The sequence below is a fragment of the Hippopotamus amphibius genome, chromosome 13, assembly GCF_030028045.1.
Source record: "Hippopotamus amphibius kiboko isolate mHipAmp2 chromosome 13, mHipAmp2.hap2, whole genome shotgun sequence".
Lineage (NCBI taxonomy): Eukaryota > Metazoa > Chordata > Mammalia > Artiodactyla > Hippopotamidae > Hippopotamus > Hippopotamus amphibius.
In genome coordinates, this window is record NC_080198.1 from 20837705 (window position 1) to 20859588 (window position 21884).

Genomic DNA, 21884 nt, shown 5'->3' on the forward strand with positions numbered 1-21884 from the left:
TACAGTTCAGTGGCATTAAGTCCATTCACGTTGTTGTGCACCCATCGCCACCATCCATCCCCAGAACTCTTTTCCTCTTGGAAAATTGAAACTCTGTACCCACTAAACAACAACTCCCCATTTCCTTCTCCCTCCAGTGCCCGGCAGTTACCATTCTGTTTTATATCTCTATGAATTCAGCTGCTCTGGAATCATACGTTATTTATCCTTTTGTGACCAGCTCATTTAACTTAGCATGATGTCTTCAGTGTTCATCCATGTAGTATGTGTGTGTCAGAATTTCCTTGCTTTTTAAGACTAGATACTATTCCACTGTGTGTATACACCCCATTTTGTTTATCCATTTATCCATCCATGGACACTTGGGTAGTTTCCACCTTTTGGCTATTGAGAATAATCGTGCTGTGCACCTGAGAGTTTGTTGGAGTCTCTGCTTTCATTTCTTTTGGGTAAATACTCAGAAGTGGAATGGATCAGTCATCTGGTAATTCTTTTTGAATTTTTTGAGGACCCACCGTCCTGTTTTCCACAGAAGCCATATCATTTTACTGCACTGAGCATTTGGACGCACTGTCTCATTTAATCCTCCCCCAAGCCCTACAAGGTAGCTACCGTTATCATCTCTATTCTGTGCATGAGAAAAGCGAGGCATTTTGGCATGAAGCCACAGAGGTAGCTTGTGAAAGAGCCATGATTGGAACCCAGGCAGTGTGGTAGAGCCAAAGCACTCACTAGAGGGTCCATTTTTCCAGTTCAGGAAAGATTGACTGGAATCCTCCTGCATACGGCGCAGGGATGGTTGGGGAATAAGAGCTGGTAACAAACACGTTGATTCCAAAGAGAAGCTCTAAAAGCCCTCATGCTCCCACTCTGAGGCGTTTGATTGAGACGTGGGTCAAAAACTCATTGAGAAGTCAATCTTTGATCAAAATAATAAGAGGCCAATAAATACATACAGTGGTTCTTTCGGCTGTTAATATTAGTGCCTCCTCAAGTCCTTTGGCAATTAGTAACCATGCAGCCCATGTTTTTTAAAATACCATGCCAATTTTGTTACTTGTTGGAGGTGGAGGGTAGTGGTGGGTTGAGACAGTACAAGGAAATAATCAAGATTAAGATAAGCCTTCATTCGGATCTGACTGACGATTGTATTTTTACTTTACAGAGACAGTGGGCAGAGGACATGGGCATTTTTTTTCCCCACCGAAAACACAGTTTAATGGAGTCACTGCAAAAGAAGGCACGTGTAGTTACTTTAGAGAATTCACAATTGATCAGTTTTGTGGTGCCCGGGTCCTTTATGAGCACTCCATGTTTATTCATTATTGTGATTACACAGCGGAAGCGGCTGGGCTTGATGTGATGAGCCAAAGCGAGATGTAAAGACATTTAAATATACTTGAAATTAACATCTGCGCAAATAGGTGTCTGACGGGATGTTCTAATTTGATTCTAAAGGCCTAGAAAGCATCTATCTAGGTTGGGGCGGGGAGTCCTCCTGGAATTCTAAATCAGATGTGTGTAGTTCATCTGCAGGGTTTCTGTGTTGTTTGAAAGGAGAGTGGCAATGTTGGAACACATCAGCCTAACATTTTCCATGGGGGAGTCAAGGTAGCAGAGAGTACAGTAAGCTCTGCCATTGAAACTGGTCCACCATATTGGGCTACCCTTTTATGGTGGGGCAGCAAGCTCTAGTGTTCTTGATAGCAGAGGGGGAGGCAGCTAGTCCCGACATATACGTGACCAAAGTTCGCTAATCATCCTACAGAAGTATTAATCAGGAAAGGAGCATTGACATATATACACTACCAAATGTAAAATAGAAGGCTAGTGGGAAGCTGCTGCATAACACAGACAGATCAACTCCATGATGGGTGATGACTTAGAGGGCTGGGACAGGGAGGGTGGGAAGGAGTTGCGGGAGGGAGGGTATATGGGGGTATGTGTATGAATACAACTGATTCACTTTGTTGTACAGCAGAAACTGGCACAACAGTGTAAAGCAATTATACTCCAATAAAGAGCTTAAAATAAAAAAAAGTAACACAACTTAGGGTCTCATCACATGTTTGTTGAAGGTGTGTATATATAATATATACATATATATATTTGTGTGTGCGTGTGGATTTTGATCCCTATGTATTTTGTCTTGGTGGATGTACACATATGCTTTCAGATGAAAGGTTAAAATCCAATATGTTTTCTCTCTTCCTTTGTTTCAAGAAAAGTAAGAAATTTCAGTGCCATGTGTAACTATTAATTTAAAAAAGAATCAGGGAAGGAAAACACTCCTCAAGTCTGAAAGTTAAGGTCATCCTGGGAAAAAGCACTGGCAAGATTCCTGGAAGACTTGTTTCTTCAAGACATTTTGATTCTGAATTGACTCTCTTCACATTTACAAAAGACTCAGGATCCCAGGTGTAAACTCAGATTCTGGTTTGATGTGTAAATATTTCTGAACCATAGCATAAATAGACATGAACTTACAAGCAGTTGACTACATCCATATATGAGTTTCACTGCCTTCATTTACTTAGAGGTAAATGATGAGGGGAGATGAATATTGGGCTCATGTTGATTGTAGGTGTTTTTTTCTTTTTCTTTTTGTCCTCTGCAAATTTGAGGCTTCCAAGTTGAGTGTCAGATGAGGGCAGATTTTAAAAAATTATTTCATGCCATCAGTCTTATTTGGTATGCTTGTCCCCCAATTCCAGTATTAATGCAATTCTTAATATTAGTACTTTTAGACCAGTGTATAAGAATCACCTGAAGGGCTTTGTTAAAACGCAGATTCCCAGGCTTTACCCCCAGAGCTGCTGGTTCAGAAAGTCTGGGATGGAGCCTGAGACTTTACATTTCTGACAGATTCCCACAGAGCTCTGACGCTAGCAAGCCTCAGACCACACTTGGCTTACCACTTCTTTTTACAGTTCATCTTTCAGAGTTAAAATTTTTAATATGAAGATTTTCAGAAAACAAGGCTATGTAGATTAGATGGTGGGTTTCACGTTTTGTGATACACATTGATAAGCTAGTCTAAATAGAATGATTCTGAAGATTGATTTAAGTTCCTGAGCCCAAAATACAAATTAGATGTTGATTGGATTGGTGTTATGGATGAAAAACTGAGGTTGATTATGTCCCTAAGTTTCTTTTAGAGCATAAGATGCATTTTCTGTAGTGGAGGACTTTTAAACTAAGTATTGGATCGTTGTCCAAATGGATGTTGAGGAAGTTTTGCTGCACAGAGCATGTAACTAACATATTGCCTTCTTCTGTCTTCTGACTGATGTCTATATATATTTTTTTTCTTCTGATGTCTATATTGACTAGGGAAAAAATCTGGATTCAATTCCATATACTTTTGAGTCTGATTTAAATTGTAATCCTGTTGGCAGGTAACATACAGGAATTTCGTTTTTGTTCCTGTATAGTTAAGACTCAGCAGATGTTAAAAGCTGATGTGGATTTAAGATTTCGCCCGTACTGGGAATAGTTGAAGATTTAGTCAGGACCAGAAGATGGAGTTGTAGATAAAGTTATAGAACTTGAGGGGGTATGGAAAGTTTTTGTACAGATGCCTTGCTTCTTGTGTTCTCCTGCCACTTGGAGGAATAAATTATCTTCTGTGTTTGCTTAAATGAAAAGCTTTTGGTGGATTTGACTTTGTCTTGCACTACTTAAAAAAAAAGTGAAGTTTGCAAACTGAAGTCTCTTCTGAATAAAAGACAAATGAAAGGAGCTTGATTTAAAAAAAAATCTTTAGTCATTTTTAAAAATTGGGGTTCTGTGAGATATTTTTAGAGATAGCCCAACTTACAGAAATGTGTGGGTGTTGGCAGGAAAGGGGAAACTGGCAACCACCAAGAAGAGTGGATGGGCTGGGTCAAAGGCATTTAACCTCCTCTGTCTCCAGAGCTGTGTTTTAATTACATAACTGGTTTGTAGAACTGTGGTGCTGTGGCAAGTTGCGTATGACTAGGTTTGTACTAACATTTTCTTGGGACCCATCAGTCACTGTTGTCCCTTCAGCAGGTTTTTACTTTGGTCATCTCTGCCCAACTGTTGAGATGCTACGACTCTCCTCCCTGGCTGCCTGTCACTTTGCCCTTTCTCCCCTGCAGCACTCAACTCCAGACAGTTAGAAGATGAGGCTTCCAAGTTGAGTGGCAGATGAGTGCACAGTGGAAGATAGCTTACATGCAAGACTAAACAGCAGAAGCATCCAAACAACAAAATTGCTGGATTTTTTTTTTTTTTTAAGAACAAATATCCACTTGGGAAAAAAACATGGCATTTGATTCACTGTAAAGCCTGGTACATGTAGACTGTGTTCTCTGCTGGCTGGGAATGGCTGGTCAGTGTTATTACAGCTGCTAGCATTGAATCACATGGACAAGGGTGCCATCAGTTGTAATACAGAATCATAGCGACTTTGTGGAAGCCCTGCTGGTAACACACGAGTTCGAAAACAGTAAAATTAAAATGAAAAGTACAGATCATCTTTAATAATCTCTCTAATACATTTCTATTCTTCACTCCTTGAATTCTCTTAAGAGTTCGGCCTATATTTTTCTGCATATATTTAAAATATTTAATATGCATTATCCAAATGTGAAGAGAAAGAATGTACTGATGGTATCCTAGTAGGCTCTCTCTAACCATTTGGAGTTGATTTGTCAATGCTCACTGATCAACAGAAGTAGGAATCCTATCTGTCATTTAACTTTATTTAAATAGTAACATAGGGTTCATCTGGTTCAATAATTTGCATTGTTCATTTACCATTGTCTTCAGGGTCTCTCCATGTTGATACATACACAGTGCTTGTCCATTTCTTTAACTGCCATTAATGTTCCATTATGAATGTACTGCATTTTAATTAGCTGCTCTCCTACAGATGGGCATTCACATTTTTTCCCCAATTTGTTCTATTACAGAGAGTGTCATGAGAACATTCTTGAACAAATTTGTACCTGACACTGAGACCCATTGTCTACTGTTTAAAGCCCTCTCATAATTGCACATCTCTTTGTAGCCATGTGTACATGTTTTTCTGGAGTAGAAGTGGAATTGCCAGGTCAGAGGGTATGTTTTAGAGCATCAGCTTGCTTAAAAATGCATCTGGAAAATGTGGGGATGCAGAAAGCTTCTTTCATCATCATGTTGTCTTGGAATTAAGATGTACAAACTCCAGGACAGGTCAGGTCCTGGACTTTACAGATGAACAATCTTATAATTTCCAATAGAACTTTCTGTGATGAGGGGAGTGTTCTAAAATCCATGCTGTCAGCTTTTGTAGCCACTAAGTGACTGTTGAGCATTCAGAATGTAGCTATTGTGACCAAGAATCTGAATTTTAGATTTTATTTAATTTTAATTAATTTAACTTGAAATTGAAATAGCCATGTGTGTTTAGTGGCTCTCATTTTGGACAGTACAAGTGGTAGGTATTCAACACCCTAGGAATACAGCTACTGTTTTACTTTGGTCTCAAAATATTTTTGAAAGTGACTCATGAAGAGATGGAAGTAGTCTGCTTTGTTCAATAAGAGGCTAAAGACCTTTAACTGAAAATATAGAGATAAATAATCTAATGAAAACAAGATGCTGCTGTTAAGATTTATCAGGCATTTCCTTCCCTTGTTTAGAGACCGTTGTCTACCCTGCCGGGTTGGGCTGCCTGGTGGGAGCTGCACAGTTCTACTGGGGCAGTTCTTTGTAAAGTGAATTGATGGCTATGTAAATACAGCCATTAACCTTAAGCACCTCGGACAGCTCCTTGGGCGCTGCCGTTCTCTTACCCTTGAAAATGTCAGTTGATGGATGCCAAGATATTTTAAAAAATTTTTCTTTCTTTTCCTCTAACTGGTTGAAGCAGTGGACCTTGCAAGTCACAGCCAAAGGAACCAGCGAAACTGAGGGCCTACTAGGTATAAATTCTATGACAGCGGTTGGGAATTCTGTTCTTGCAGAGGGATATTTTGAAGATTTTCTCTTGGTATATAAGGAGCAGGACTGTGTATTTGTATGTACATCTTATTTTTAAAAATACACAAATAGAGCCTAAAGGAAGTTTATGGAAAACCTGCTTTTAAAGCAAATCATGTCTTCTGCTTCTGGAATTTTGTGTGTATTTTAAAATTAGGCATACTTTGCCATTAAAACAATACCTTCTCTTTCTTCTCTTGAAAGACAGTTTTTGAAATAGATTGAACGGGGATGATGGAGATGGACAGATTATAAATAAGATTCTTATGGTGAAAATGCATTTGGTTGTAGGAAAAGCCGAAGTTCTATTAGAGGTAGTATCAAAACATTATTGTTGCCAGTGTCTTGATTTTCAATCTGATGTCATGTGAGACCTCTCCTCCTTGCTTACTTTCCTGTAATGACACTGGCCATCCATCTTTTCCCTAGAATGCTCTAAACTTATTCCTTCTTCAGTAGCTCTGTACTTACCTTGGAATGTGCATCCCCTATTTTTTTCCTTTTCTGGTCAGTTCCTTCTCATTTTTTAATTCTCAAACGTTACTTCGAGTACTTAAGTCTTTCACCTACTTGGAGCAAAAGCAGTCTGTTCTCTATAAAGCATTCGTGGGAGTTTCCCATTACTATTATGTGGAAATCCTTGGAAAACTGCAGTTCAGTGTGTCAAGATGCATTGTCATTATTGCTGAAGTTCTCCCAGAAGCCACCTTCCTTCTGCTAAGTTGTGGTGATCTTCCATAAGGCTGGGCATTGGAGTGAAAACTCAAGAGGTGTTGAATTCAGAGTTTGGGTTTCTGCCTTCTCATCCCATCTTAGATAAACGCCATTGTTTCTCTGAACTCTCAGTCTTTTCCACATTGACACACAGGGAAGTGTCAGGGGTAGAAGGCTTTAATTCTGTTCTTGGGTTCAATGGGATAAAAACACTTATGGTTTTCTCAATAAATATCACAGAAGACAAAACCTAAAAATTTAAACCATAGAACACCTTAGTCTCATGGTAAGTGCAGTCGAGTTACTGTTTGCATCTGATAGCTTTCATTGTGTTAACATAATAAGGAAATATGCAGTACTGACCACTCTGAGAATAAATGTCCAAACTGAGAAGAAATACATGTAGTGGTGAATGTTGCCTTTCAGGGTGATGGAATGCAGTCTTCTGGGAGGTTCCCCAAGGTGATGAAAAGACACCATGTTGGAGAATCTACATGTCTTTCATTTATTTAGATACTGATGGTTATCCATCCAAAATGGACATATATGATACAGGCTTGTGGAAGAGATGCTACTTTCCTACATCTTTCCCCCTTCCTTAGCCAAGCCCATGCTGCATGGAATCAGGACTGTGTTTTACAGCCTCTCTCACCATGTGAGATAAATGTAGAAGTAGTGGCTGGTATTTCTGGGGTGTCTTTGTAAAATCGAGAGGGGAGTCCTTCTGGATCTCTTAAATCCTGGAATGTGGTGTGATAGTTGGTACTGCAGTGGCCATCTTGGACTATGAGGTGACCTTGAGAGGCAGATGGCTGAAGAGAAAAATGGAAGTAGCCTGAGGCCCTGATCCGTGGAGCTGAGGAAACTGCCTGCCATTTGACTTAATTTTTTTTTTTGAAAAGAGCAAGCCTTTATTTTTTATGTCATTGTTTCATACAGTGAGAGGAAATGATACAGGTGCAATGCAGTGACAAGTAAGGTTAGAACTACCCTTAACAAGTTCATAATGCAGTAGAGGGATTTATAGTCTGTCAATCCAGAACATCCTTTCAAGTTAGGTGTAGAAGCAGCTTTGGTTCTGGAAGACCTGATTGATGGGAAGGCTACCCTATACAACAGATTTGGAAAAAGGAGGAATGAATACTACACAGACAGATCCTGAGAGCCATTTCTGGAGAGAATCACTCAGAGATATCCTGTGGTTTAGGGGCAAGAAGTGAAGAAAACAGCCAAGGTAGTAAAAGCCATCAGAGACTTCTCCAAATTGCCAATATTGAAGTTAGTTACAACTCATTCTCAAATACATTTAAGCCTTATCCATTCGATGTGTTTTGACAGGAAATGTATATTTACTGCCTGCAATGAGTCCAATTGCTGAGCTCCAACCACAGTGTTTCATAAATGATTAACATTAGAGCTGGTAGCAACCGCTTACCTTTTCTTAAACAGCATCCCACAGGAAAGAATTTCTCACAATCACAAGGTATTTACCTTGCTTCCATAAGTACACATTCACCCTGGTAGATTTTGAACTTTTCTGTCAAAAATAGTTCTTGCTTTTGCAGATAGAGAAGTAGTCACTTAAAATCTAAGGAGATGAACAGAGAAATTCAGCATATCTTGAATTCAATATTTATTGAATGAAGATAGGATTTTCTCTCATAAGTTTCTTCCTTTCTCCCTGTTTTTCTCAAATGCTTCTTTTGCATAAGGTGGTGGGCTGGATATGATTCTTGATTCTAATGTAGATTTTATATTCAGTGAGCTTTCAGGGTAGTAGGGAAGAATTGGTTACAGTGGAGTCGGAAGGATATTCCATGTAGAGGAAATAAGCCTATTGAAGGTTCAGAGGTGGGAAAATTCATCTTCCATCACCCTTTGATAGTTAAACTTTCTTATCAGCCAATTAGCACCTCAGTTATGTTGGTACATTTCCAAAAACAGCCTTAAATGTTTATACTTTGAAGATACACTAATGGCTTGAAAACAAAAAAAGCACTCTGTAGTTGGTTGGTTTTTAAGCAAGAACTAACCCGAGGGCAGAGTAAACATTCCAGAAAAAAAATGGACGTTTATACAGTGTGATACAAGAAACGAACTCCTAATGTTTCCTCATGGTAGGTTGAGATTGCATTGGCTTTTGTGGCTAGGGTCTTCTGATAATGCTCTAGTTGTCATTGGGTTAGAACTCAGAGTTTAGATACATACTGTGTGCTTTATAAAGCCAGAATTTGGAGCCAAGGAGCTTATCATGATGGGTATTTGAGGACAGCGTATAAGTGAGGAAATATTAGGAGAGTAGGTAACTTTATGGGCAGCATCAGTGGCAAAGATGGAAATTAGCTGCTAGACCAGGATCAGCAAACTTTTTCTGTACGTGGCCATGTAGTAAATATTTTAAGCTTTGTGGGCCACATGGTCCCTGTTACAACAATTCAACTCTGCTGTTGTAGCAGGAACAGAGCCAGAGACAATATGTAAATGAGTGAGCAAGGCTATGTTCCAATAACATTCTATTTGTGAACATTGAAATTTGAATTTCATATAATTTTCATGTGTCAAGAAATACTATCCTTTTGATTTCCCTCAACCATTTAAAAATGTAAAAACTGTTCTTAGTTTCCAGGTTTTAAAAAACAGGCAGTGGGCTGGACTTGGTCCTTGGGCATAATCTTTTTCATTCTGGGCTAGAATAAAGGCCGCTTTGACTTCCCTCTATAGCCAAGGTGTGTGCTGCTCATAGCCTAGCAATTGCCAAATTTCAGTCTTTTGCACATTGCCTTTGAGGATTTTTTTAACCATATTTTACCATATTTTTATTGAAAGACATATTCAGTCTCATCTTAATTATATTAATGAAATACAGGCTAAATGAACCACTGCTTAAATATTAATTAAATATTAATTACTAAAATGGAATATAAAAATCACATCACATACCATACTGACTCAGTATGTTTTGTTAACTTTTTTTTTTATGTTTTGTTAATTTTTAAAAATTGAGGTGTAACTTTGAGTAAAGTACCTACTAGCTATTTTACATTTGGTAGTGTATATATGTCTATGCTACTCTCTCACTTCATCCCAGCTCTCTGCACCCCTCCCCCCACATCGTGTCCTCAAGACTATTTATTCTCTACGTCTGCATCTTTATTCTTGTCCTGCACCTAGGTTCATCAGTACCGTGTTTTTTTCTTTTCTTTTTAGATTGCATATATATGCATTAGCATACGGTATTTGTTTTTCTCTTTCTGGCTTACTTCATGCTGTATGACAGACTTTCTGGCTTACTTCATGCTGTATGACAGACACCTCACTACAAATAACTCAATTGCATTAGGAAGATCAGCTTGATGCTTGGTGATGACCTAGAGGGGTGGGATAGGGAGGTGGGGAGGGAGGCTTAAGAGGGAGGGGATATAGGGATACATGTGTAAATACAGCCGATTCACTTTGTTGTACAGTGGAAACTGCACAACATTGTAAAACAATTATACTCTAATACAGATCTGAGGAAAAAAAAATAAAGTACCCAAAGCTTAACCATTAGAGCTCAGTGAATTTGCACATATGTACCATTGGCACCCACAGGCCTGCAAGCCTTGTAGTTGCCCAGCCTTGACACTGAAGAAAGAGCCTGGAGACAGCAACAGGGACATGGGTGGTTTCTTGGACAGGGGATCTTAAGCAGAAGGTCCTGGATCAATACCCCACCGTTGATAGCAGACAGCAGGGAGGACATGGCAGCAGTCTTTACTCAAGAGAGAGAGGCTACCATTTATAGAGGGAACTGACGTCAGGTTGGCTTATCAGTTACCAGGGAAACCAGCAGCTGGGGTAAGGGGTGGGCACCTGGGCAGCTACTGATTAAGCCGTGTAATTCAGAGAATTGGACAGTCATGTGAGTGAAGCAGGGCCTGGTCGAGCAGGGGGTGTAGAGAGAGCAAGAAAGCAGCCAACTTGAATGGCCTCACCATAAACATACACCCTCCTGAAACCGCTACTGAGACAGACTGCAGAATTTCCAGCTCCCAGATGGGTCCCTTGTACCCTCTTCTGTCATAACCACCTCACTTAGGTGACCTCTTGTCCGCCTCTGCCAGCAGAGCTTAATTCTTCATCTTCTATAGCTTCCTATCCATGGAAACATATATTATGTATTCCTTCCTGTCCAAGTTTTTTGGTCTACCTTATTCTGCTGGTGCATGTAGTGTAGTTCTTTATTGCTGTGTAGTGTTTCATTGTGTTAAAAAACTACTCCACTCATCCATTCCAGTGTTGAACATTTGGGTTTTTTCTAGCCTATCTATGCATTAGGCTGCTGTGAACATCCTCATCATGTCTTTGATTGACATACACACTCGTTGCTGTTGCTTATCCTGGCGTTTTTCAGACTGGATGTTTGAACCAGGGCTATTTATCGCCAGAATTGTTCTAAAAATAAAAATGAAACACAGTTAACGCTTAAATAACACTTATCTTGTGAGAAACACTGTTCTGAATCCTTTGGATATATCAGCCCTTCTAACTGGGGTGAGTAGGATTATTGTCTGCATTTTACAGATGAGGAAACTGAGAAACAGAGCATTGGAGCATTTGGCCGGAGTCACCGGCTAGTAACTTACAAAGCTTGAATTTCTTTCTGTCTCTTTCCATCATCTTTCAAGCATTGATCAGATTAATTACATTGATTTCTCCAAGTGGTTAGCATGGTGTAGGACCCCGTGCCAGAGACAGGGTGAGTGAGGAACAGCATTGTAGGCCAGTCTTCAGCAGCTCATGATTTGAGCTGGAATTTGAACCCAGGAGGTATAGCTCCAAAGTCTCCGCTCTTAATTATTCTGCATAAATAAAAGAAGCTTCATCTTGGTCAGCTTCTCCCTGTCCCTTCCCATACCTCTCTCCCCCTCTTCCTGGGCTCTTTGCTACCCCAGCTGGCAGCGCTGCCTCCCCCATGCCCTCTGTTCTCTTCCTGGTTGGCCAACTTTACTTTGCAACCCCACCCAGCCACCATGTGTGAAAAGGGCAGAACTGGATGGTCTTTAGAAAACTGGGCTCTGGCATCACCTGCCTGAATTTAAACCTTGGTTTCAGTCCTATCTGTGCAACCCTTTCAGGTGCCTCATTCATAAAATGGAGAAAACATCACGTGAGCATTAGATGGGAAATGTGTTTACAGCTCACAGCATGGTGTTTGACACACAGGATGTTTTCATTAGATATAATCAGCCATCGTGTTCATTATTATTTATTTTAGTTGTTGTTATTCAAAAGGTGCGTCATTAGGGCCATTTCAATGAATGACTGGGCAGCTGAAATTCTTCCCATATTAATTCCTCTAGAATAGACAATTCCTTAACAGTCCCAGTGATACTGATCTTCAATAGCATGACCTGGCTGGGGAAATATTTGGGGACTGAGTTCCTTCCCCTGTTACCTTCAATCATGCCTTTCCCAGCAGCCAGCCTGCATTAAGAATCTGGGTAAATACTTTGAACCCCCAAAGTGAGATCCACAAGTGATTTAACATCCATGCAGAGGAAAATATCCAAGAACCCATAGTCTTTTCCCTCAACTTTGTTTATCTCCAGTGGTTTTCTGAAGCTCAGAGAGCGTATTCGTAGGGTTATTCCAATTTTTAGGCTCTAACAGAAGACCAAGTGAGCTTGAGCTCTTGGGGTTTAAAAGAACAGCCACGAATCTGCGAGCACTTGCACGGGAGCCAGCAGCACCTTGGTCCTCTGGTTTTCAGCTCAACCCCGTTATTAATTCTCTCTGAATGCAGCGGCACACACAGACGAGTAAGGGCTGATTAACGGCATCCCGCATGCTTGCTCATCTGGTCTCAAACAGTTTGAAAATGCAGCGGGATGGCGGTGGGGGAAACCAGGGGTGTTCATTGTGCAGAAAGAAGGAAAACCCCATATAATGTTGCTCGTCCCATTTTGCATCGATGCTACTGTTTTGCCTTTAATTAGTGGCCAGTAGTGAAGTCAGGCATGTAACGTTTTGGTTGTGTCCTTGAGCTGCTGCAGTCTTTTAAGCATTTCCCCCCGCCTTTCTTTTGATGTACTGTTCAGCAGGCAAATAGAGACCCAGATTTGATTTGATGGGACTGGTAAAAGTAGAAGGGAGATTTGGGTTTGGAGGTCTTTCCTGATGTTTCATGATTAAAGGGGTCCTGGTAGGTGAAGAAAAGGAAATTGGTTTGTATACCTCTTTGGAGAGGGCTTCTCTTTAATGTTTTGGGAAGTGGGAAACAGACAACAGGGAAAATAATAGAATGGCAATAATGGAATAAAGGTGCGGGAAATATTCTGTGAGCCTGGACAAAAAGAATGAAGGGGGAGGATCAGTGATTCGCTCGAACGTAACAGATGAAACATTGATCCGAGGGAGCTTACGGGAGGCGAGTGATGCCTTGGAGGTGAGGTGCAGAGAACTGAAATGATTTCACAGCGCTTGGGCTGATGAGCTGGGTGCTAGAGCCGTCTGCGTGGGTAAGAAACATATTACTACTAATGAGAGTTTTGAGCCAAGGCAACCCCATCTGCTGACGTATACAACCCAACATATAGGCACTCTCCCCAGGAAGGTTTGTGGCATTTTATTTTTTCTCTTTCACCTTGTCTGACATCCTGGGTACATGAAGCCATCTTCCTTCCCTGTCCCTCTCCTGCTACCCCCAGATCACAGGTGAACTTGTATTTCTGGGCCTCCCCTGTTTATTGGTTCTCTGGTTTATTTACAAGCCATGTGGCGGGTGGTGGTGCCCAGCACATAGAAAACTTTCAAGTATTTGTTGAACGGATGATACATTTTGGGGATTCTCCTGTGCTGGAGACATGCTCTATATTATGGGATCCTTTCCTGAGGGTCTAGTTTCCAGCTGCTGTTTGGGGGATGTGTCTGTGTGTGGGGGAGGGCTTTGAACAAACCATGTGACCTATCTTAACAGCTTCTATTTCTTCAGCTGTGAAACACAGCTGCTTACACCCATCACTTAGGGTGGATGTGGGGTACAAATGACCTAGCATGGGGACCTCATCTAGCACAGTGTTCGACACATAACGTCTCTGTTATTGTCCCCTTTCTTTTTACTCTCTCCGTCCAAAATCCACAGGGAATGTTAATCTTAAAAAAAAAAAAGAAAATTTGGTTCTAATTGGACAGCACCTCTTAATTGTTGACATTTTGTTTCTGTCTTATGAGATGATGGAGGCGTGGGCGAAAGCAGCAAGAAATCTCCAATGCAGGCTTCTATAGAAAAAAAAAAAAAAGAATTATGGAGGACTAATCTTTACAGTTCATTGTATTGATTGGCTTGGCATAATTGCTCATCTCTTGAACATCAGCTGCGTCTTCGCTCTCAGCAGCAAGCTGCTGGGAATGTGAACAGTGCCCTTACCGTGTGTTTCAGGGCTACCATTATTGAAATGTAAATTGAGCAGAAGAGAGAGATACCAGGTTTGACCCTATTTTTGGGGGAATGTGAAATTAAACTGAGCAAATATTTTAGGCAAAATCTATCATCAGATATTTTTTACATGCTTAATAATTTAATGGGAGGTGAGAGTTGATGTTCACCAAACAATTAAGGACCAAGCATTAAGTTACCCTTCTAATGGTGTTTTATTAGGAGAAATCTATGAGGTTGGGACAATGGAATCTGATTGTACATGGGATGTGTAAAAGAAAACTCATATATAGTCAGATTTACTCTCTGAAAAATCCCATTAAAAATTGTTGTGTACACCCTGTAGAAGAGTCCTTAGCCCTAAAGTTTGAAAATCATTGAGCTAGTCCATAGGAAGGAACAAAAGGAATGTCTCCATGGGGAAGTCTGGTCATTCAAATTTATTGAATAAGTGAATGCTGACTCAATTCTGCTTATAACTATCAAAGTTCTATAGGTGGGTGATGGGTTGAGCTTTCTTAAGCATTTCTCTGGCTTAAAGAGTTGACTTGCTTCCCTTTTAATCTGAAGCCTCTTTAACCTAAATCTATCCTACTAGATTTGTTATTGTGAAGTTTAAACCCTATCGTGGAGACAAACCTGACCTTGGTTACATTCTAAAGTGAGTTTGTATATTAAATGTGCCTCTAATGACTCCGTTGTGCTCTTAGGGGCCTCATTTTTATAGAGAAGAATCCGGAGTGTGCTGAGTGACTTGCCAAGGTCACAGTCACAGACAGACACTAGGTTTGCCCCCTAAAATCTCCGCCTCCTAGTGTTCACCCCTTTCTGTAATTGCCTCCCCTTGAATATGGGCAGGACTTGACTTGCTTCTAACCAATGGAATACAGCAGAGGTGGTGGGGTGTCACCCCATCATAATTATGTTACATTATGTAAACTCTGCTTGCTAGCAGGCTTGCTCTAGAGACTCTCTTTGATGGCTTGGATATGTAAATGGACATGTTGGGAAAGCCATGTGGCAGAGAAATACAGATGACCTCTAGGAGAATGCAGGCACTCAGCCTGAAAGCCAGCAAACAGTCCTAAAACTCTCAGTCCTGCAACCACAAGGAATGAATGTTGCCAACAGCCATGTGCATGGGGAAACCGATTCTTCTCCAGTTGAGCCTCCAGATGAGAACTCAGCCCCAGCTGACATTTGACTGCAGCTTCATGAGACCCTAAGCAGAGCACTCAGCTAAGCCATGCCCAGACTCATGGCCTAAAGAAACTACGAGATAATAGGTGTGTGCTGTTTGAAGTCACTAAGAAAACTCATATATAGAATGTTATACAGCAATAGGTATCTAATATAGTCACACAAGTAGTGAGTGTCAGGATTTGAACCCAGTCCCATCTGATGGTAGACACAAGGATCTTAGCAGATCTGAAAGGACCTTAAAGGTCCTCTAGTTCTGCTGCCTTTTGGTGGATGCCTGGCTTTTCCATGGTATCCCTGGCAAGTGGTCAGCCAGCTACTGTGGGACTTCTCCTGACTGGGGGAATGAATTGTCTTTTGAGGCGTTGGTATTCCATTTAGACAGCTTCCTATTTCCATTGATTGATTCATTTACTTAAGCAATAGAGGTATTTCCTGAGAGCCTCCTCCAGGCCAGGTGGTGTGCAAGGTGCTGGGGGTAGGTACCGTGGCCACGGTCCTGCACTATAGGACTGACAGTGCCATCATTGTTAAACACTTATTTCTACACAGCCATGAATTTTATCTCACACTAATTTGTCTATGTCCTAGTTCTGCCCAATGGGCTCCAGAGAATATTTCTAATCCTTTTTCCATGAGACTGCACTTCAGAGATTAAACACTGTTGTCATTTTGTCCCCCTGGGTCTTTTTTTTTTTTTTTTGCAGGGTGCTGACCTCCCAGTCACTTCCACCATTTGGCATATGGCTTTGTCTAAAGTTGGGCAGCCTAATATGGTAGCCATGAGCCATAAGTGCCTACATAAATTTGAATTAATTAGAATTAAGTAAAACTAAAAAAATTCAGATCCCTCAGCCATATGAGCCGTAAATCAAGAGCTCAGTAGGCACGCGTGGGTAGTCACTACTGCACTGGAGAAAGACAACATTTCTTCATGGCGGGAAGTGGTCTAGGTCAGGGCTGGAATTCCATCTCCATCCTGGGCACAGATGCTGAATAAACCCTGGCATTCTTACACTAAACTGAATACTACAGTGTCTTTCATTCTGGTCTAACTCAGAGTATGACTGAACTATATCCCTTCTCTGGTTGTAAATAATATACTTTTATTAATGAAACATAAGATCAAAGTAACAATTTTAACAGCCATTTTGTATTCCTCGTTTTAAATTCCAAGCCCATCAGACATTTATGGGCAATCTTTACCCAGGTGATGAGAGAGTAGTGTTTCTTTTTTTCCTGTAGTTGTCTACTTCTGTTTTTAGACCCAAGCTTCATATTAATATTTTGCATTTACCTCTAGAGAATTTAATTTTGTTAGCATTCAATGGATTGGGCACTGTATTGGAATTTTTTCAATTTTGCTTCCAACATTTCAGAACCATCATTATCCTTCTAAGCATCAGTTCCTCCCCAGATTTGAGTGGAATGCCAGCAATACTGGCATCCAAGTTATTGATAAAAAGATGAATAGGATGGAACTCTGCATGGAGCCCAGTGGCATACTGTTAGAGACTGCATTCTACATTGACACAGATATAATTAAGCAGAGGAAAACTTTGAGAAGAAAACTTTTAGTGAGTTATTCAGCCTACTTATTTTCATTATGTCTAGCCTATACTTCTTTATATTTTTGCACTGGAATTTTATGATAAACCTAGTCAGAGTAACTTGTTGAATTCTGGATTTTATGACCATAACAGGCTCTTTTTTTTGTTATACATTTTTTAAAAATTGAAGTACAGTTGATTTACAATGTTGTGTTAGTTTCAGGTATACAGGAAAGTGATTCAGTTATGTATATTCTTTTTCACATTCTTTTCCATTATAGTGAATGTAATTCCCTGTGCTATATAGTAGGTCCTTATTGCTTATCTTTTTTTTTTTTTTTTTTTTTGGCCAGGTTGCATGCAGGATCTTAGTTCTGCCAGCAGGGATCAAACCCGTGCCCCCTGCAGTGGAAGCTCAGACCCTACCCACTGGACAGCCAGGGAATTCCCATGTTTGTCTGTTTTGTATACAGTAGTGTGTATCTGTTAATCCCAAACTCCTAATCTATCCCTCCTTCCCCTCCTTTCCCCTTTGGTCACCCTAAGTTTTGTAACAGTCTCTTGATTGTCCATTTCAGTGAGTATGGAGAAAGGGGACGAGCGTTGCCTGGTATGAATTATTCGTAGTGAATCCATGCATATTGCATGTAATCATTGCTGCTCCCTCCCCCTTCCCCTCCCCCATATTAATCATGGCATTTGAAGAATTTTTTGGGTGAGATCAGCAGTTGCTTACTGATTTATAATTGGCAGAACCTCTATTTTCGGTTCTTTTCATGTGCTGGTGTATCTTCTCTTCTCCAATATTCTTCAGAGTTTGCCAACAATATTTTTGCCACATCCCACCTCATGCCATCAGTAGCATGGAGTTTAATTCATCAGGGCCAGGAGCTTCGGACTCATTCAGAGAGGGCAGGTGCTCTGACAATCGCAGCACCTGTTTTGGACCTCAGTTCCCTCTAACCTGTGTCCCCCGTACTCCTTATGGGAAGCATCTTATCCCTCTTGACAGAACATGGGTGCAGACTGGAGGTTGGGTAATGCCACCTGCTGTCACCCACGAGCATCACACCACCGTCTCTGAACAGGAGACCAGTGTCGTCTTGTTGTTCTCCTTGCCCCGAGTGTAACAGAAATAGCCCTTTTGCAGTCTTGCGCGTTTTCTGCTGGGCTCAGCTCATTCCAGCCTTTTGCCTTCCTGACACTCATATCAGAAGCTGAAAGATTTCTCATTTGAGAATCGAGGTATTCTCCAAAGCAGATGACTTACAGGAGCCAGCAAGATAGAAAGCTATTATACTGAGAATGACAGTTGGTGCATATCTTTGCCTCCACCTTCGATTTGGACAATGAGCATTAATTTCTTGGACTACTTTTGGGTGTTAGTGGAGGATCAATTTCTCTGAAAGTTCTCTCCCTTGCCTTTTTTTTCTCTCTCTCTCTTGGTTAAAATCACTTTATTAAGACCCTTCCATGATAGGTGCCGTATACTGTGGGAAGTGGTTTTCAGATGGCTGTTGAGTTCTGATGAGATACAGGGTTTTCTCTATAGGCAGGCTTCTGACACCTTGAAAACGCCATCATCACAGAAAGTCAGCTATGTGGTTCTCACAGACTTAACAAAGCCCTAGAGCTTGTGGTTGGGAGAGGGTCTCTGGAGTCAGACCCTGGCTGATTCAAATCCCAGCTTCCCTACTTATCAACTTTATGACCTTGGTGCAGTGATTAACTTTGCTGAGTTTGAATTTCCTCTAAGGAGGTCCCTACCTCAGAAGGCTATTGTAAGACTTGAATGAGTTAATGTGTAGAAAAAGTTTTCAGCATCGTATTTGGCCCATAGTTAATGCTAAGTAAAAGCTCTCTAATGGCAGCAGTTGGATTTGCATACCGAGTCTCTCAAGGCTAAAAGGCCCCAAATAACTGAAATTAAAGGGCAGTCAGCTGGCACGATCTTCAATTCTAATGCCCAGAGAAGGACACGTGAAATCAATACCTGATTTTCTGTTAATGCTGGTCAATGTATCATCACTCAGGATGTGAGAAAGAAACAGAGATGCAAAGCTGGCTTGGCCACTCTGAGGAAGGACACTTGATCCCCTGAGATGCATTGAGCCCACATTCTGCTTCCTTATCTGGCCGGCTGTGTACACAGAACATTATTTCGGTCCACAGGTACCGATCCCCATTTGCTCCTTACCTTCTCTTCCTCAGATGTGGAAGGACTTGATGGTTTACTTTTTTTCTTTTTTTTTCCCAAATGCCCTTGGACTACAGGCAGTTAGGGATTTTCACTTTGATTCAAGCCTGGTTAACACTGTGAAACTCTAAGTTCAGTGATCCATGGGTGAAAATGTGGTGAGAGAAAAAACAGGAAAAAAGAAAACAAACACTTTGATTTGGTTGGAAGTCTGCCTTAAGAGAGGACCCTGTGTATTGTCCAGAGCTCTTTGCCGTATGAAAACAGATTTCCACAGTTCACTTGCTGTCTGACGGAAGAGAACTCATGATTATAATAAATGCTCCCCTCTACCCATCCTGTGGGAAGTCGCATTGACTGGAGCTCTGACTTCTTTGCACCTCAGGGCCTTTGCTCGTGCTGTGCCTTCTATTTACAATAAAAGCTCTTCCTTTGCATGTCCCAGGGCTGATTCCTCATCTTTCAGGCTCCAAACCAAGATGACATTTCCTAGCTACCCTTGCTAAGTTATCTCCTCTGCCCTCTCCCCTTCCCTCATCATTGTTTCTTCTGTCATCTCTTTCTGTCAGTGTCTGGAGTACTCATTTTTTCAGATACAGGGTGTATCAGGGCACAGACCTCATCTGTCCTGTTCATTGCTGTGTTCCTAGTGCATAGATGGGGCTCAGAAATATTTGGTGAGTGAATGAATTTTAAAATTCCATGCAGACCTAGGTGAGGGAGATTAAGAGGTACAAACTTTCAGCTGCAAAATAAATGAGTCATAGATATGAAATGTACAGCATGGGGAGCATAGCCCATAATTATGTAATATCTTTGTGTGGTGACATCTCTTAACTAGACTTTATCATGGTGATCATTTTGAAATGTATAGAAATACTGAATTACTAGGTTGTATACCAGGAACTAACATAGTGTTATAGGTCAATTATAGCCAGAAATAAAGTCATAGAAAAAGAGCTCAGAAATGCAGCTCCCAGAGGCAGGGGTTGGGGGGGAAGGGGAATTGGAGGAAGGGAATCCAAAGGTACAAACTTCCAGTTATAAGATAAATAAGTACTAGGGATGTAATGTGCAACATGAGAAATATGATTAATACCGCTCTATGTTATATATGGCAGTTATCAAGAGTAAATTTTAACAGTTCTCATCACAAGGAAAAAATATCTATTTTTTTCTATTTAATGTTGTATCTCTATGAGGATGGTGGATGTTTATCATCATGGTGCTGTGGTCATCATTTCATGATGTATGTAAGTCAGATCATTATGCTGTAAACTTTGTGTATATGGTGCTCTATGTCAATTATGTCTCAACAAAACTGTAAGGAAAAAAGTTAATGCAGGGGAAGCTACTCTAGGAGGAAAAAGCTTATATTTCACCTTCGCTCCAGGTAGCAAGCACCTCTGGTACCTCTTGTCCTAGCCCTCAGCTCCCCAGAAATGCAATGGACCATCCTGAGCAGGTTCAGAGGTGGCTCTGTGGGGAGCTGAGGATGCAAGGTACCAGCTAGGATGAGCAGCTCATGTTCTGTCTCTAGTATTCGCCAAGCATCTTTCCATCTTCGTCACAGGGCTTCCCCTGATACAATGGCGAAGCAGCCCGGAAGAACTGGGGAGTTAATGCCACTGATGGAAAACCGATGTGTAAATGCCCCCACCTTCTGGACTTGGGTGGATGATTCTAGGAGCCATTCCCTACACCTCTTGGGCTGGAATGCCCCCATCGTAAGACCCCATTCATATCGATAACTTGTTATTGCCTGCCCTTTGTCATAGTCTGTATAGATATTTGCAACATAAATTGGGAAACCTTTTATGAACGTCTTTATGTTTGCTTATGTGTTTTGTCTCTTTCAGGATGACAAGGGTCTCTTGGACTTCGAGACCTTTTATCCTAAAGACCTAGAAACGTCATCTCCTTTTTCTTAGAGCTGTTCACTGAGCAATCCGCTGGCCCCAGCTCTCACAGTTTCTTTCTTGAAGACAATCATGGGATCCAGCTTGCTGTTGCTTTCCCATACGTATTTATAGCTCTGGCTTTTAGAAGGTGGGCCAACTTGCGGAGGTGCTTGCTTTGAAATAGACTTTCTGGAAGACCTCTGTGGAGATAATGAGGCCATTTCTACACTTGGAAGTTGGAATACATTACAGATAGTGGTTGCAAGAAGTACTTGAAACGATGGTGCTTTCTATACAGGGCAAATTGGTTTTTTTTTTAAAAACCTTTCCCAAATCATTCTGCAACTGTTACCTGGTGCTTTTGTGGCTGGTTTATGCCCTACACAGAAGTCATCATGTCATCTGTCAGTTACCTTTCAAACTTCTGTGTCAGTATCGGCAGAATTGATGGGTGAAAGGTTCAGTTTATGTAGGCTGGGGGTGGAGGAAAAAGGAGATGGCAGCTGTGATATTGCACATCAAAGACAGGGTTTTGCCAACTCCTAGGATGTAGATCCTTTAACCTCTTCTTTGCCATGGGTTCCCTGGGAGGCTTGGTGAAACCAGTGGATCCTGTCTCAAAATAATGTTTTAAAACACATTAAAACAAAGTTCGTAGGATTACAAAAGAAGCCAACTCTACAGAAATGTAGTCATCAGAACATTAAAGTATTTGTGATACAGAGCATGCATGCTTCTGCACGAATGCATTAAACAATACGATCTGCAGGCAGGTCCATTAACTCTATAATTATGAGGTTGTGATGGGCCCATGTTTTGAGGTATCTGCAACAGACTATAACATGGCTTGAAAACACCTGTGGTTTCTGCATGTGATCAAGTCCTAGGAACTGCTAAATACCCTTCGGGTTTGT